The sequence below is a fragment of the Ornithorhynchus anatinus genome, chromosome 19 (genome assembly GCF_004115215.2).
Source record: "Ornithorhynchus anatinus isolate Pmale09 chromosome 19, mOrnAna1.pri.v4, whole genome shotgun sequence".
NCBI lineage: Eukaryota > Metazoa > Chordata > Mammalia > Monotremata > Ornithorhynchidae > Ornithorhynchus > Ornithorhynchus anatinus.
This window is the reverse complement of record NC_041746.1, coordinates 6,743,931-6,761,165: the sequence shown is the minus strand read 5'-3', so window position 1 is coordinate 6,761,165 and position 17,235 is coordinate 6,743,931. Positions and strand designations below refer to the sequence as shown.

General features: G+C 45.3%; 1 long non-coding RNA gene across 2 annotated transcripts in view; it reads left to right on the top strand.

The window, feature by feature from the left end:
- LOC120639009 overlaps window positions 1-17,235 on the top strand; it is a 60,753-nt gene that overhangs the window by 9,408 nt on the left and 34,110 nt on the right. The gene's annotated exons all lie outside the window — the stretch shown is intronic.

Genomic DNA, 17,235 nt, shown 5'->3' with positions numbered 1-17,235 from the left:
TAATTTCTCTTTCAACAATCGGTTAGCCAGTGGTCTTTATTGAATGCTTATTTTGTGCAGTGCACAGTACTAAGAACTTCAGAGAGTTCAATACAATTGAGTTAGTAGATGTGATCCCTGTCCACAAGGAGCACAGTCAAGGGGTGGGGAAACAGGCATTAAAATGAATTATAGATATGGATGTAATTGCTGTGTGGGCTGAATCAACTGCTTAGAGAATAGGGGGAATGTCACTTGCTTAAAGGGTGGGGTGAATATCAAGTGCTTAGGGAGTACAGATCTACGTGCATCAGCAATACAGTAGGGAAGGTGAGTAGGGGAAATAGCTTAGAGAAAGACCTCTTGGAGGAGATGTGATTTTCAAGGACTTTGAAGGTGGAGAAAAAGGTGGACTGTTGGATATGAAGGGGGAAGGAGTTCCAGGCCAGAGGGGAGACACGAGCAACGGGTCAACAGCCTGGAGTTCTGTTGTGCTAAAAATTGCTCTTGATATCTTCTCTAAACAGCATCTTCCCTTTCATCTCCCTGCTTTCCTCTCCCCTTCCCGTCCTCCTTGTTACTGAGCTTCCTTCTCCTGCCCTCTGCCGACCACCATAAGGTGTACTGTACATAGTGGCCTAGCCATCCATGTGTCCTGGGGAACCAGGAGAGAGGGGGAGTCGGAAAGTACCAATGCCCTGCCAATTCCTCCCAGTCCTGTAAAATTCCAACCCCACGTCCAGCTCCCGAAATAGAAGGTGCTGGCAAGCAAACTTCCTGACTGGCTCTGAAGGGTCCTCTGATGTGAGCGTGTGATGCAGTTGTCTGCTTAAGTGTCTGGGAGGCGTACACATATGTGTGTGTCTGTGTGGGTTTGCTATGATCGCAAGATGAATAAGCCTCTTCAGAGCCAGAGCCCCATGAAAAGGACAGTGTTGGAGGTGGTGACCATGGCCCCATGAGCAAACACTCCACAGGGGAGAAAGCGGGGGTGGAAATCCAGTAGACCAGAGAGTGTGGCTTCCTGAGGAGCCTGAATATTTTCTTCCTTATGAGCTAGGAAAGATATCTTGGCCATTAAAATCTGCAAGCGATCCAACAGGAGGCACTGGACTCATTCTGAGATGGCTGATAATTTGGGATATGTGTGGGTCATTTTTTACCCAACCACGCACCTAACGATGGACAGAGTTGCCTGTCATCAAAATGACTGGGCTGCTTCCCTGTTCCTCTTGGGGTATGATGGTTGCAGGTATGGTTTCCGGCAGTTTAGAACCTGAGAGATCATTCGGAGATGTGTCTGAATAGTGCACAGCACATAGCAAATTCCCAAAGGTCACAAATTCAAGGCTTATTACCCATCATACCTGCTCCTTCAGCATGCTCCCTCTTGTCCCATCTGCAGTGGAAGTGGGGAGCAGCTGGTTATTACCACCATACAACAGCTCTGAAGCCTGTTCCCTTCCAGGGTTCAGCTCCCCGAAAGTACTTGTCCCCATCTCGCTTCTGCGCTCAAATGAAAAGTTGGCACCTCTGCCTAACACTCCTGTTGGAGTCAGACTACTAGGTTGGAAGGACTTTGGTCTGACCTAATAAGAGCATTTCTATTATTCCTAAATGATCCTTCCATTTGAACTTTCAGTTCCCGGTTGACCTTGATCTTTGCAGCCCAGGACTAAGTTCTCCTGACAGTCCTTTCATCTGTCTACCTATCTTTCTGCCTGTCTGCTTAGGCAGAGCCTGCAGACACAGAACAATTTTAGACATGTTAGCATATCAGAGGTTTATGTAATTATTATTGTTATTTTCAATCTTGATTTCCTCTCCCCAGACATAATGTCTAAACAGGAAAAACCCAACCTTCCTGTTTGGAGATAGACGACTTTCCGAAGGAGGAGGGCTGGTGGGATGTATTTTTTTTCTCTTTCTTGTGGTTTTCAAAGATGCTTTTTTTCATTCTTTGAGATAAGGGGAAAGACCAATAATAGCCCCTTAGAAAGGAAGGAAAACCACAGCACCAGAGTAACCGGAGGTAGCTAGGCCCAGATCGGAAGGCCCCACTTCAAGAACTACCTCCTGTCTCCCCATCCTCTGGGATGTTTAAAGCCATTTGTCATGAGCCATGAAGACTGCATCCCATGGATGACACCAAATGCACATGAATGGGAATAAGAGCTGGGGAGGGAGACTGAGATTGCACTGCTTTATTCTATTAAGTGCTGGAAGTGTGGTTCAGCAGTGTGGCCTAGTGGATAGAGCATGGGCTTGGGTTCTAATCCTAGTCCTGCCACTTGTCTGCTCTGTGACCTTGGGCAAGTCAGTTAACTTCTCTGTGACTCAGTAACCTCATCTGTAAAGTAGGGATTAAGATTATGAGCCTCATGTGGGACAGGGACTGTACCCAACCTGATAACCTTGTATCTATCCCAGTGCTTAGTATAGAGTACCTGGCACATAGTAAGCACTTAATAAATATCACAGTTATTATTATTATTAGATGAGATCTCTGCTATGGGATTTTTGAGTCCCATTAAGAGACCCCATTATTCCCCAAAGTTTTAATTTTCCTTCTCCAAGGCCTTTAAAAAATGTGTCAGGTCACAGTTCATTTTTAGGGGTGGATAGTTGTTCATAGTTGCCAATTTCCAGGGGTGACTTGTTGCGGAAAACTCACCTGATGTGAAAACCCTCGGCAGTACAAAGCTCCAACCTTGGTCCAGAGCACAGGGGAGAGCTATTTAAGGAGTAAAACAACTTCTCAGGCCCCTAGTTCCATTCCTTAAACATTCACCCACCAGATGGAAATAGCCTTGGTTTGAACCCAGGGTTAGTTTCCGGTGCCAAATGGGAGGCAAAGTGACTTAAGTGGAAAAAGCATAGGACTGGCCACTCAACTTCATTCATTCAGTAGTATTTATTGAGTGCTTACTATGTGCAGAGCTCTGTACTAAGCGCTTGGAATGTACAAATCAGTAACAGATACAGTCCCTGCCCTTTGATGGGCTTACAGTGCCTCAGTTTCCTCAATTCTAAAATAAGGATAAAATCCCCATTCCTTCCTCTCTCCTTAGTTTGTGGATTCCGCATCAAGTAAGGATTGTCTCTAATCTGATTACTTTGTATCTGCCCAAGCCCAAACAGCCCAGTGCTTGGTGCATAGTGAGTGCTTAATGAATACCAAAATAAAGTGATTTGCTTGGGATTACCCCATGCCTAGCAATGGGCCAGTCTTTTGTTTAGAGATGCTGTCAGGTGTCATTGAGAGAGCTTAGATTTTCTCCAAGAACCTCTAAACTTTCAGCAGTCATCGTGTCAGATATGCCAATCCCCTTCTTAGAAATAAAGGTCAGTGAAAGTCGAATCCAGATATTCAACAGAGGGGGCTATATGTCCAAACTCACTTGGTTAACGGGGAGGCTGACCCAGTTGATCTAGATGATTCTTCTGTTGGTGAGCAGACTCAAGTCTGGAGGCCCTGGAGATCCAGTGTCCTCTTGAGACACTGTAGTAAGCTCCCAGTCAGGGGCTTTAGAGCAGCAGAGCAGACTTGTTCAGTGAGGGGAGAAATGTTCTCCTCCCTCTTTTAAATTGGACTCTTTGGGGCCTTTGGTCTGCCTCTGACCACCCTGCTCCCAGACTTGGTTGTCCCCCCCATTCCCTAATGTTCCTAAACAAGTCCTTCTGGGTTTGTAATAGCTGGGCCTAGTTCTCAGCTCCTCCCTGGGTTATGAAGTGCTGTCCTGCTTGAAGCTGGGTGGGGAATGAGAGGGTCTTGAGAGCACCCCGGCCTTGGAGGTCTCCCAACTTTCGGAGAGGTCAGAGATGGTGCCAGGAAAAACTCTGGGGATGGGAGAGCCCCAGAGAGCCAAGGTGCATTTGTGGATGGTGAATTATGTCCCAAATGTTAAATTTCTCAAAGAGAAAAGGTATATTTCCCACTCACATTCCAAATCTGAATTCTTAACATCTCTAAAGTCAGCCATGTCCTGCTTTCCACAGCAGTGGGAAGGTGGATGGGGTTGGGAGAAAGAGGTAGCATCTGCACCCCATCACTCCATGTTGTCCTGTAAAAAGGTGCTGTTATCTACCCATTGACGGGGAGGTAGTGAATCTGGATATTTGGGACCACTATTCTGGGATGGGCACAGAGGAACCTGGGGTCTCACCCTGATTGTGCCCTGACTGGGTAAATGTCTGTGGGCCAGTCACCCTTCCTTACTAGGCCTTCCCCCTGAGACAAGAGGGCAGGGAAAGAGAGATGCTTGTTTCTTCTCAGGGACAAGACAAGGAAGAATGAGGTAATGTCTGTAGCCTATCCTGGCAGGAGAATGTGTTCAAAGGCAAAATGTTGTTGTTATTCAATTGCCTGACACCATACCTCAAAGTTTATGGAGCTGAGCCGTTCTCATCTCCATTCAGTGGCTAAAGATGCATTTCATGGCTTCTGTCCATCATCATCTACAGGTGAAGAGCCTGATTCACTCTTCCCAGACCTCTCCGATGTAGCTTAATGCCTTTTATCGAGCTGGATGAGTCAAACTGATGGATATTTCTTAAACTAAAGCCCCATAAAACGCTAATTGTGCTGTAATGTTCTGAGGGAGCCAACAGGGAATTGGATCAATATTTATAGTGCAGCCTTTAAATTTAAGGTCTTGAACCTTCAAAGTCAATCTTTCACCTTGTTACCTTGTTCCATGAATAACACTGCAAATGCTGAACAACACTGAATGTAGATTCCAGAGATTGCATGCCCACGGAGGTCTTGGGCTGGCTGTTTCGGGGGGGGGGGGCAAGGGAAAGGGGTGTGTGTGTGTGTGTATGTGTGTGTGTGTGTGTGTAAAAATCACACTACCACAGAGTATAAAATCACACTCGGCCCCTCCAGCTATTGCCCTTTACACCACTTGTTTTGCTGCCTAACTTCCTTGAATGTGTGGTCTAATTCTCCAGGTCACTCTTTCCTCAATCTTCTAAATTCTGGATTTTGCCTTCTTTCCTCCAAGAGCACTGCTTCCCTTAAAGCCTCCAGTGACCTCCTTCTGGCCATATCCACAGACTCCTTTTCATCTTGCAGAACTGTCAGTTTAAAGAACAAGTCAGCTTTCTCAGACTCCTTTGCATCTTTGGCTTTCCTCCCAACAGATCCCAACTAGCAGGGGTCTACTCCTGTGTGGATAAAATATCCTTTTCCAGAGACTGTTTTACTTTTCTGGCTTTTTTTCCTTTCTTCCCTTAAGAGCATGATATCAATAGCCTTATGTTTGCCCCCACCTAAATGGTCACTCACTCACTCTCCCCTGTTAGTAAGGATCGAGTGAAGAAGGACAACCAATATACAGCTTATTCCTCTACTTCTAACACTAGGAAATGGTCCCTATTACAGCCCGAGGACCCCCCAAAACAATCTGTGACCACAAGACTGCTTTTTCAGCAGATGGCTGCTCAGGACTTCTAATGATGGGGAACTTCACAAGTACTAACCCTCCTCTTCCTGTAGAGAGGGCTTATTATTTACTCCTACCATTATGTCTTTATTCTTTCCTGCTTAAGCTGTGTCTTCTCCCAAGTTTGCAGGCAAATGTTTCCATTAGCATTTAATTTGGTTGACTCCATAATCTTCACATTGAGGGGGCTTCCAAGGGAATTATGTTGTCCTTAGGGAGAGGTGTGAATCACTCCCAAACCTTGCTTCTGACTGATGGAAGAGCCTCTGAAAGACTGTCTTTCTCCTCTTTCCCTTTCCTAGAGCCACCCCTAAGTGGGAGACCACTAGTCAGCTGGTTCAGGGTCATCCCTTCTGGGCTTGGTGCTGGGCCTGGAAAGTTTAAGAGCAGAACTATTTACCTGTGCAAAAGTTCCACTCCTTAAACAACTCCCCTTCAGGCCTGAGCCTATGAACCATTAGTTCTGGGAGCTGTTTGATCCTGTGCTGGTTGATTCGCCAGAACTAAGCAGTTATGTAGCTCGAGCATGGAGGGGGCAAGGACTCCTAAAGCCAAGGGCGCTCACGGGAAGAAGATTTTCACAAACAGCGGAGGGAACGCTACCCAGATTCATATTGTTCCTTGTTGATCTACGTTCATCCTCTCTGTGGAATGCACCTCTTTGTGCCCTCTGGTCAGTGGCGGGACGAAGAGATCAGAGAAGCCCCGATGGGCTGCTCAGTGGTTCGAGGGTGAGAATTCCTACAGTCCAAGCTAGCAGGGCCGTGCCGCGTCTCTTGATGTCATCCTGCAGGGCTGTGTTAAATGCTTTCCCTTTGGCGTTGATTTCAAAGGTTCCAAGAGGCTTTGGAGTCATGCCAGAAAGATATCCTTTCATCTTACGTTTTAGGCTTTTGCAGCTGTGACCTTTCCGTGGAGGGAGCTCTTCAGAGAGTCCAGATCGCCCCCAACAGCCATGCAAAGCATGGTACCCGAAAGGGCCCAGGGCTGCACAGCCACAGTGCCTGTGGTCTGACAGCACCACCTGGGGGATGATGTGGAGAACTGGAAGGGAGACTTAATCTGGCGGCTGCTTCGTCCCCATCAAATAATAATAATAATAATAATAATAATAATAATAATGTTGGTATTTGTTAAGCGCTTGCTATGTGCAGAGCACTGTTCTAAGCACAGGGATAGATACAGGGTAATCAGGTTGTCCCACGTGAGGCTCACAGTCTTCATCCCTATTTTACAGATGAGGTAACTGAGGCACAGAGGAGTGAAGTGACTTGCCCACAGTCACACAGCTGACAAGTGGCAGAGCTGGGATTCGAACCCATGACCTCTGACTTCCAAGCCCGGGCTCTTGCCACTTAGCCACGCTGCTTCCCAAGACGGTGGCTTGTTCAGTCATTCAGTCGTATTTGAGCGCTTAACGTGTGCAGAGCACTGTACTTAAGCGCTTGGAATGTCCAATTTGGCAACAGCTAGAGACAATCCCTGCCCAACAACGGGCTCACATTCTGAAAGGGGGAGATGGACAGCAGAACAAAACAAGTAGACCGGCATCAGTACATCAAAATAGATAAATAGAATCATAGATATATACACATCATTAATAAAATAGAGTAATAAATAGCATATACGAATATACACAAGTGCTGTGGGGAGGGGAAGGGGGAAGAGCAGAGGAGGGGAGGAGGTGCAGAGGGAAAGGGAGGGCTCAGTCTGGGAGGGCTTCCTGGAGGAGGTGAGCTCTCAGTAGGGCCTTGAAGAGGGGGAGAGAGGTAGTTTGGCGGATGTGAGGAGGGAGGGCATTCCAGGTCAGTGGTAGGACGTGGGCCAGGGGTCGACAGCAGGACAGTCGAGAACGAGGCCCGGTGAGGAGGTTAGCAGCAGAGGAGTGGAGTGTACAGGGTGAGCTGTAGAAGGAGAGAATGGAGGTGAGGTAGGAGGGTGCAAGGGGATGGAGAGCTTTGAAGTCAAAAGTGAGGAATTTATGATTCATGCAAAGGTTGGTAGGCAACCACTAGAGGTTTTTGAGGAGGGGAGTGACATGCCCAGAGCGTTTCTGTTGAAAGATAATCTGGGCAGCGGAATGAAGTGTAGACTGAAGTGGGGAGACACTGGAGGATGGGAGATCAGAGGGGAGGCCAATACAGTAATACGGTCGGGATATTATGAGAGATTGTACCAGCAAGGTAGCAGTTTGGATGGAGAGGAAAGGGCGGATCTTGGCGATAGTTCTAAAGGTGAGACCGGCAGGTTTGGTGACAGATTGGATGTGTGGGGTGAATGAGAGAGCAGAGTCAAGGATGACACCAAGGTTGCGGGCTTGTGAGATGGGAAGAATGGTAGTGCCGTCCACAGTGACGAGAAAATCGGGAAGAGGACAGGGTTTGGGAGGGAAGATAAGGAACTCAGTCTTGGACATGCTTGTGACAACCCTGAGGATATGCTGTTCAGCCAATTGTCCCCAGGTGAAACCTGCAGAGATGAGAATGGGACATCCTCAGGAGAAGATCTAACCCTGTGATACACTGACCTTGCAGTGCTTCCAAAATCTGTTGTGAGGACTTTTAAGGACGAAAGGAGGGACCCTGTCCTTCTTCTTGCCTTGGTCTAGACCTACCAGTGGGCAGATTATCAGGATTTCAGCCCTTTAGTTAAGGCACAGGAATCACACTCCCTTCCCTTCTATTCTGGGCTTCCTTCTCTCCTGAGCTAAAATAACCTTTGAGCTCCAGGGCCTTGGTCATTCAAACTAGTACAGCTTACAACCACAGGGAGATGAAATCAGGGTCTAAACAAGGTCAGGTCTTTGATGAAATAAGGCCCTGAGAAAAAATGAAAAACATGATCAGAATCCTCTACATTGCTGTTGTCAGCTTAGCTGCCTACTTCTGTTACTGGCCCGACACCTCTACACAGAAGAAGAGCTGGTAAAAATTTGAACAGCCATTGGAATCGTGGAACTCAGTGTCAAGGTATGATAAGTCTCCGACAGATTCACAGATTTTCATGTCTAATTGTCCTTTGAGTCTGCACTGAGCCTCTCGGTGATCCTCTCTCCCCAGGTTGGTTTCCTTTTACAAGAGGGAAAGTAGGCTGGGAATGCCCAGTTGGCCTTTTAGGGAGATAGGGCAGCATGGTCCTGGGCTTGATGTCCCCCCAAACACATGTTCTAGAAGAGATAGCCCAGTCATCAGACACTGCTTCTGGTGGACCCACTCTTTGGTGAATTTGGAAGCTTTCATGTTGAGCTTTGAGATTCACCTGTCAATGAGGTAGAGAGTGATATATGGAGTCATTATGTTTGAAGAGCATCTCAACTTTTTTTTAAAGAAATTTGAAAAGTTCTATTTCACAGGGCCTCAAACAGCAATCTGAATTAAAAGACCTCCCTTCCATCTAATCACCTCTGAAAGGGGAATTTGGGAGGCAGGAGAATGATGCTTAACCTAGGCAAGAGATGACAGCGTTAGACCTTCTCCTGAGGATGCCCCACTCTCATCTCTGCAGGTTTCACCTGGGGACAATTAGCTGAACAGCATATGCTCATCTGCGTAGGGAAAATTAACACATGTACAAAGGAAACATCCCTGTCATCAATTAAACTAAGGAATTTGCAACCAGTTTTTCTCGTCTTGTTCTGGACACAGCTGAAATACATACATTTGAAATTCTAAAATTCAGCTTGCTTTGCCCATGAAATTGTCCTAAGGGATGGCTCCTGCTTGAAAATCTCGGTAGTCGTCTTATCTGCTCTCATTTGCTCTGCACTTACTAGCTGTTTGTTCATTTGTAATTTGTCTATTTGTGGTCATTCACCTCTTCAAGCACTCATTGACCTTTTGTTTTCTCAGAACTCAGGATGGCAGGTAGCCATGGAGTAGAAGGATAACTCTGGAAGCTGGTAGAAAAACTTTTATTAATAGTAATAGTATTTATGAAATGCTTATTGAGTGCAGACCACAGTACTAAACTCCGTAAGGTAGAAGGGAGAAGGTAGTGGGCTTCCTAGAGGAGGCTGGCTATCAGGAGGCTTTTAAAATGATGAGATCTGTGTTCTGGTGGATTTGAAGGGGAAGGAGTTCCAGGAAAGGGGAAAGGGCATGTTTGAAGTGGGAGAATGCTTAGTTTAGTGCTCTGCACATCATAATTGCTCAATCAATACCATTGATTGATTGAAGAGTGCAGAACAAGGAACAGCTAGGAGAAGCAAAGACCATGAGTAAGGGAACAGCAAGTGAAGAGATATGTAATCAAGTGAAGAGATATGTAATCAATCAATGGTATTACTGAGTACTTACTGTGTGCAGAGCACTGAACTGAGCATTTGAGAGAGTATAATACAGTAGAGTTGATAGATGCAATCCCTGCCCACAAATAGATTGCAGTCTTCAGAAAGGAGAGAAGCATTGTGGCTTAGTGGAAAGACCACAGGCCTGGAAATCAGATGACCTGGGGTAAGCGCTTAGAACAATGCTTGGCACATAGTAAGCTCTTAACAAATACCAACATTATTATTATTTATTATTATTAATCCCAGCTCTGCCAATTTCTTGCTTTGTTAACTGGTGCAAGTCACAGAACTTCTTTGTGCCTCACTTCCCTCAACTGTAAAATTGGTATTAAATCCCCGTTCTCCTTCTTGAGCCCCATGTGGGGCAGGGACTGTGTCCAATCTGATTCATTTGTACCTACCCCAGAGCTTAGAAGGGTGCTTGACACATAACAAGGACTGAATAAATGCCATCATCATCATTATTAAAGAGGCGATGGAAAACCTGTCGTATCTACTGTTGATTCTTGCCTAGGTTGCAGGCTGCAGCAGAAGAGGAATTGGGAACCTCTGGAAGCCCCAGGGAATGTGTCTGTTTAGTGTTGTATTGTACTCTCCCAAGCACTTAGTACAGTGCTCTGCACACAGTAAACCCTCAATAAACACGATTGAATGAAGTTGTGTGGGAAGCGATAGATGCAGCAGGTAGTGAAGTCATGAGGCCAGCCTTGGTGGAGTGCAGAAAGCCTTATCATATCCGCTGTTACTTCCTGTTTATTACCTGTAGTGGCGGCTGCTACTCTCTGCTAAACTCCCTGCCCCTGGTGTCCCTGCTGCTGCCATCAGAGGCCCTATCTTTCCAGTGGTCTTGCCAACTGATTTTTAGGATGAGGGACTAAATTTTGTGGCCATCCCATCTCACGCAATACCTCTGTTCACGTTATGCCGAAGGTGGGTGTGAATTCGGGGGCCTAGGAATTAGCAGGGATTGAGCAGGACAAGGCAGTGGTGATGGGTTTTCGGGGAGAATAAAAACAAGCAGGAAGCTACCTTGGCTGTCCTGCTTGGCAGAATGGGGCAGAGAGAGATGGTTTGGTGAGTTGACCTGAGAACTAACGAGCCAGCTTAGAAAGAATCGTTGACACCATTTACGCTTCACGCTGAAAGTCATGATATAAACCTTGAGACTCTTAACCACTCAAGCAGCAAGAAAAGGCCAGACAGAAAAACATTTTAGAAGAGCCTGATGAGGGGAGTTATGGCAGCTTTAAATGCTGGCAGAAATCTATTCCGGTGCAGCTCTAAATTAAAGTTGAAATGGTGAGTTTCAGTTGGATTCACCAGGCAATTCAGTCACTGTTCTTCTAGATAATAGCTCGAGTGGCCTGTCTCTCACACATTCATGTTCTACCCTCAAATAGGTGACCTGTTTAGAGGAAGCCAAAGTATCATAGTTACAAAGTTGAACTGTGAAACACACTGAAGGTGGGGACTGCCAAAGAGAAGTTTATTTTAGCCATGCCAACCTTTTCCTTCACATTTTCCAAATACATTACTGTTACAAACAGGTACTGTTCTAAGCACTGGGATAGATACAAGTTAATGGGTTGGACCCAGTCCCTGTCCCACATAGGGCTCACAGTCTTAATCCCTATTTTACAGATGAGGGAACTGAGGCATAGAGAAGTTAAGTGACTTGCCCAGTGTCACACAGCAGACAAGTGGCAGAGTTGGGATTAGAACTCATGACCTTCTGACTCCCAGGCCTGGGCTCTACCCACTAGGCCATGCAGCTCCTCAAGAGAAGCACCAGTTGGCAGTTTGTCTTGGAGTATTTAAGTTTGCCTGAAATGTTAGGGGGAAGGTTTCTGCAGTGTATTCCATTATGGGGTTTTAAGACTACAACTTTCACAACTGGCTGTTTTTCTTTTTCTCAAGATGTCAGCCTACCTCTTGCCAAGTTGGAAATTTATGACTCTCCTGTTAGTGAGTTGCATGAGTGTAAAATCAGGTCGTGCTTTTTTTTTTCCCTCTCCACTTTTTAATGATGCCAGAAAATGTGTATGTGTTCCAACATCCCATCACTCAAAAGCAGTTGAAATCATTTTTGCTCACTATTTCCCCAAAGATTCATGTTAGGCTTGTCTCAGAACACGTCATTGTGAACGACATTTTTCCATGAAAATTAAAGAGCAATTAAAAATGGGGAAAGAATCCTTCACTGTTTTCATTGTACCGTTCATCTGTCAAATATACTTGTGAAGGTCATGAAATAGATGCATTACTCAGTCTCTCCTAAGAAGGACAACTAAAGTTGAAGAGTTCTCTCTGTTTTAAATGTATAGTTTCTTTTAATTGCTTTCTCCTCAAGGCATGATATGTGATTAAAAAATACAAATAATTAAAGTTATTTAGAAACAAACAAAAACCCGCAGCAGTTGCACAGCTCTGAGTGACTGTACTGATTAAGGGAAAGCAAATGATTTTTTCCCCTGAAGGTGAACAAGTTTGTGCATTGGTGAACTGGAGAAGGAAATTCCAAATGCAGGACCTTCATTTAGAACATTCTGCATCTTTCTGAAGGGTTCAGTTGTGGGAATTATGTTTGTGTACATGTCAACATGACTCTATGCTTGGGAATAGTAAATCAATAGCATTTATTGAGCACTTATTGAGAACACTATATCAAACACTTGGGAGAGTACACAGAGTGTGTAGACATGATCCCTGTCCCAAGGAGCTTACAGTCTAGTGATTTTGTAATTATATGAATAGGAATAATTTTTAAGGTAATTGCATTTAATGTTTGGAGTTCTGTAATCATGAATAGATAGCCAAAGATCATTTGATTTTGTGCCTCTGTGTTTGCTTGTGTGCATGCTTTTCACTAGCATTTATCAGTACTCACAGTAGACAGAATACCAAATTAGGCACCATGAGACTGCTTTACAGTAGAGAGGTCAGAGCTGAACGTTAGATTTAACTGCCTGATCTTTGTGTGTGGTGGATTTTAAAGTCATCCAATAAGAATAGTGTCACCTGGGTCAGATACCTCTTGTCTTCAAAATGGTTAGGCTTAATATGTATTCTATGTATTCTATGTTATTTAAAAATGCACACAGATTCACTTATTTACCCTTGTACGACTCTGACAAACTTCACTTTTCCACACCCGAAATTTCCCCCAAAGTAAGAGTTGTAATAGAGACATGTTTATATTTTGCTAGGGTGGATTATGACACCTTCCTCCTTGAGACCAGTCCCCAGCTCTGACCAAGCTCCAGGGATTTGGATGCAGGATGTGGATGGTCAGAGAGGGGCCCCCAAAGATCACCCCTGAGCCATCAGGGCAGTTTTGGAATGCCACTTCCGAGACATCCCTCCCTGACCCTGGCCAGGACCAAACTGGACTCTTTGGTGCCCTTTGGACAAGACAGTCCAGGCAGGAGGCCCAGCCTGAACCCTTTTCCCGAGAGCTCAGCTGGGTAGTCAGGAAAGGCAAAGCAGAAAGGGGACAAATTCATTCAGTAATGTTTATTGGGCCAGGGTAGTGTACTAGGCACCTGGGAGAGCACCATAAAAGTGAAAGCACAGTCCCTGACTCCTACCAAGGGACCCATAAGGCTATTTACATATGGTGACTAATCACAAGGCCAACTGGGAACCCCCACAGAGGCCAGGAAGAGAAAGCTAGCTGAGTCTGGTTGGGGGATTTTTTTTATGGCATTTGTTAAGTGCTTACTATGTGTCAAGACTGGTCAAATATAAATCACTCAGACTCCTATTTTATGATTTTATTACAATGTGGGTTCACTGTGCTCACTTTCTCTGGGTCGAAGCAGCACGACTGTGCCGTCTAACTTCACGTTGTCTTATGGGTTTTTAGCACTCTTCAGATTCTCCTCATATTATTACCTTGTTTTCTTGCAGGACGGCAAAGATTTAGGAATACAGCTCTAGAAAGCCGGACTAAAATAGCATAATGTCTGTGCAGATACTGTGTAGATGGGACAGTCACAGAGCAGGGGATAGAGGTCAGTGGATAAGGGAGTCTGGCCTCCTGCAGCCCGTGGCTGCTTTGGAACTGGTAGGGGAAGGGGCTTCTTGAAGGGGGAGGGGGCCAACGGAAAGATTACTAGGACAACAGCACCCATCACCAATCCATCAACCTCATGGACTGATTTGAAGCTGTTGCTGTTGGTGTCTTATGCTGATAGGTGATTCAGGGAAGCCAGGAAACACTGGCTGCAAAATGAAAGAGCGGTGTGGCCTAATGGAAAGAGCATGGGCTTGGGAGTCAGAGGATCTGGACTCTAATCCCAGCTCTGCCACGAGTCTGCTGTGTGACCTTGGGCAAATTCCTTAACTTCTCTGTACCTCTGTAACCTCATCTGAAAATTGGAGATTAAATCCTACTCCCTCCCATTCCCTCCTTCTAAGACTATGAGCCCCATGTGAGACAGGAACTGTGTTCAACCTAATCAAGTTGTATCTGCTCCAGTGCTTAGTTCATTGCTTGGCACATAGTAAGCACTTAAAGTACCATAATAATAACAATAAAGGTATCTGACCCAGGTAACCCTGTTCTTATTGCATGACTTTAAAATCCACCACACAACAAATATGTAATTAGGCAGATAAATCTAATGTTCAGCTCTGACCTCTGTACTGGATCTGGGTGCTTATAATTAAAGATTTAAGTGATCTAGGGGCATTTTATAGAAAGGCAATTTTGGTGTGAGGAGTCAGTGATTTAAAAAAGTCCCTAAGTCCTTAAAGTCGTTAAGGAGCAAAAATAGTACAAGGTCATAGGAACTTGAAGTCTCCTTGGTGCAAAGATAAAACTATTTAAAATCAGCGCCAAGTAAGTGATGCAAGACACCAGATAGAAGTCAGCTGTCTTATCTAACTGGGGAATGCTCCCTGGGTGACAATTCAGCACTTAAAGAGGAGCACCAGCTCTTTCAAGCCATAGAGGTTTTGTTTTTTGCTTTTTTTTTTTAAATTCTAATTAGCAGCGTGGCCTTTGGTCCTGTAGGGTTAGGGAGACTGAGATAGCAAAAGCCCCTTGCTCCCACCTCAGTCACTTAACCACACATACAGGGAAGCAGCACGGCCTAGTGGAAAGAGCACGGGACTGCGACTCAGAGGGTCTGGGTTCTACTCCTGGCTTTGCCTACTGTGTGGTCTTGAACAAATTACTTAACTTCTCTGGGCCTCAGTTTCCTCATCTGTGAAATGGGAATTAAATTCCTGTTCCCAGCCTACTTAGCCTCTGAGCCCCATGAGGCCAGGCACTGGGTCCAATCTGCACTTACCGACTCTATCTTAGTAGACTTAGTAGAGTGTTTGGCACATAATAAACACTTAAACAAGCACCTCGATTTTTGCTATACACAGATTCAGCCTCACACACTTAGCAGCATACATCTTCAAGTACAAAGATGCAGTCAACCTCACATACTCAGTGACACACCCATATACACTCAGTAACACACCCTTACACAGATACAAACACGATCAATTGGACATATAATAATAATTATGGTATTTGTTAAGTGCTTACTATGTGGCAGGCATTGTTCTAAGCTCTGGGGTAGATAGAAGATAATCAGGTTGGACCCAAGCCCCGACCCTTATGGGGCTCAAAGTTTTAATCCCCATTTTACATATATGCACTCTGCTACATAAGCACACAGACATATTCATAAACAAAAATGGGTGGGTTCAGCCCCCTGGGCACCTTCTGCCACTGACCTCACAATCCTGGAAGGAGAGGTGCAACAAACAAGGCCTCATTGTATGCAGAGCTGGTGCTGACTGGCATTCCATCCTCTATGGCATTTAGTGAATGCTTACTGTGTGCAGAGCACTGTACCAAGCATTTGGGAGAGAACAGTACAACGGAATTGGTAGACAGGTTCCCTGCCCACAATGAGCTTACAGTCTAGAGGGATTCTATTTAGTGCTTCTATTATCAAAGTACCTTATATTAGTTATTTTAATTTACCCCTCACAAAATCCCTGAGAGGTCGGGTTCTGTATTATCATCCCCATTTCACAGACAGGGAAACTGAGACAAGAGGAGGTTAAGTGACTTGCCCGAGGCTACCCAGTAGATAGGTGGTGGAACCCGGGACCTCCGACTTCCAGGGTTGCAGCTCTTCCACTATGCCCTGCGGCCCCCCTCCATGTTCAGAGGAACAAAAAAACAGTTCCTGGTCTTGATTTTTCAGTCTAGCGAGAGACAAGACCACACAATTGTTCATCATCATATAGAACTTAAAACAGGGAGTCGACAAAATATAATGAACAAACCACTGAAAGGGGCATATGAACCTGGATTGAACAGAGATACACCTAGGTGCTTAAAGGATACCATCAAGCAATAGTATTAAATGCTGATTATAATAATAATTATGGGTTTTGCTACATGCTTTCCATGCCCCTAAGTGCTGGGGCAGCTACAAAATAATAAGGTGTCAGGTGGGGCTAACAGTCAAAGTAGAAGGGAGAACAGGTTTGAATCCCCATTTTGCAGATGAGGGAACTGAGGCACAGAGAAGTTAGGGACATGCCTAACAGCAGGTAGGTGGTGAAGTTGGGATAGAACTCAGGCTCTCTGACTCCCAGTTTCACACTCTTTCCACTGGACCACACTGCTTCTCAACATATGTGATACAAGGCGTAGGGTTAGGGACCCAAGTGCTTATATCGTGTGACCTGATTATCTCATTAGAGAAGCAGCGTGGCTCAGTGGAAAGAGCACAGGCTTTGGAGTCAGAGGTCATGGGTTCGAATCCCGGCTTTGCCACTTGTCAGCTGTATGACTGTGGGCAAGTCACTTAACTTCTCTGTGCCTCAGTTACCTCATCTGTAAAATGGGGATTAAGACTGTGAGCCCCACATGGGACAACCTGATTCCCCTGTGTCTACCCCAGCGCTTAGAACAGTGCTCTGCATATAATAAGCGCTTAACAAATACCAACATTATTATTATTACCCCAGCACTTGGTACAGTGTTTGGTACAGAATAAGCACTTAACAAATACCACAATCATTATTATTGTTATTATTATGTACCAAAGTGGCAATTGGTGAGGATGCAGAATGGGGAGATGAGTGATTCATCAGAGATGGCCTTTTGGAGGAGATGTGATTTCAGGAGAGCTTTGAATATGGAGAGATCTGTTCAGTGTGAAGGGAGAAGGAGTTCTAAGTAAGGGGGGTTTGGGGAGGGGGGCGGGAGCAAGAGGTGAGCAGTGGGAGAGAAGAAAATGAGGCACGGTGAGTCTTGGAGGGATTGATGTCATTTGAGGTAAATAGAGTTTGTCTGGGAATGCTTATTTGAGGAGGATGGCTTAGTTTTTGAAGCAGGACGTGGCATGGTTGGACAAAGGGGTGCACGGAGAGCCTTCCAAACATGGGGAATTTAAAGAAAAAAAAATTAAGCGCTTACTATGCGTCAAACACTGTGAATGGGACATGGTTTGTGTGTGCTTGGCTGGAGGAGAGAGGTCTCTCCTAGTCCCAGTGACTGAC